Below are 1,497 nucleotides of genomic sequence, written 5' to 3'. Positions count from 1 at the left end.
GTGTGTGTGTGTGTGTGTGGGTGAGTGTGTGTGTGTATGTGTGTTCATGCATGAGCTTGTGTCAGCATGAGTGTGTGTGTATGTGTAAGGAGTACCGCCCACATCAAAGTCTTGCTTAAACATTGTTATCTAGGCTCACCTTTGACCCCTTGGTCATGAGAAGGGTCAGACCAGACCATGGGTTTGTGGGATGGGCCGCAGAGTTTATCCCCCTGGTAGGGGGACTGGTACTAATCTTGCTCGCTGTCTGTTTGTTGCTCCAGAAGGTGTGGTGAGGCAACTGAGAAAAGATACACCAACCAAAAACATCGAACCTAGTTTCCCGCCGAAAAAATCTGCAAACGGTTGACGTCGTTGGTCGGATTCGACGATCGCAAACCCTGGACCAAAGACTTTGCGGAAACAGTTGCAGATTTCCGCTTTTTAACCGTTTGCACACCGCACGTGTGTTCATACCCGCATGGTCTTGACAACCTCGTGGTCCACCTAAGGTCAGAGGTCGGGAAACAACCGACTCACGTAACTTGTCGGCTGGCTGACTGGTTCTCTGGCTGTACAGTGAGGCAGCAGGCCAGATGTCATGCAGAGCCTGGATCCAACCGAGGGTGAGATCAAGGGCCAGATCGAAGCGCACCTATTGTTTGTTACACGTGTTGGGAAATACCGAAGGCCACGCCCCCGTGTGTGCTCTTAATCAATCAGGGGAGTGGCATGTAACGCAACAGCACAATTACAAGCAATAATACTGGGTGAACTGCGTTTTACATTATACTAATAATCCAACGAGCAAAGTTGCTGTGCGTCGTAGACGACCTGTTGACGCTTGACGTGACGACATCGGATTCGTGTGAGCAATGGGTTTTGTCAGACCAGAAAACGGCTGGAGGAGAGGTAGAATATGAGCATGGAGTCGCACACACAACATGTCATTCAAACGTCACACCCCTGTCCCGCCATGCTGGTTCACTCTTTATAGTATAATTTGTTGTCACTACCTCTGCTGCAGGTCTAAAGGGGGAACCTCCATGCCCCCCCCATTTCGTAGTATGTACCTTTTATACAGAAGGCGCGATGGAATATCACTGCAACATTCCCCGGCTTGAAAAGGCAATGTAAGAGGGCTTGTGTGTGTTAGTGTGTGTGTGTTGGGAGGATGCTTTGTGTGTGTGTGCGTGTGCGTGGGTGTGTGTGTGTGTGTGTGTGTGTGTGTGTGTGTGTGTGTGTGTGTGTGTGTGTGTGTGTGTGTGTGTGAGGAGGTGGTTCTTAGAGCAGGAGGGGGTTGGGGTGTTAGGGGTTATCTGTTCACAGCCTAAGCACTACAATAGTGTCTCTCACCCCAGGGGGGAGGAGGGGGGGGGGTGGGGGGGGGGGGAGGGACGGTGTGACTAGAGCAGGAGGAGGAGAAGGGGGAGATTGAAAGGAGATCTCTTCTTCCCCTGCGAAGAGAGAGAGAACAAAACTGTCCCAGAGTGTAACTCAGCCACCGTGTTGAGGCCG

Source organism: Gadus macrocephalus, chromosome 14, assembly GCF_031168955.1.
Source record: "Gadus macrocephalus chromosome 14, ASM3116895v1".
NCBI lineage: Eukaryota > Metazoa > Chordata > Actinopteri > Gadiformes > Gadidae > Gadus > Gadus macrocephalus.
This window is presented reverse-complemented; position numbering follows the sequence as displayed.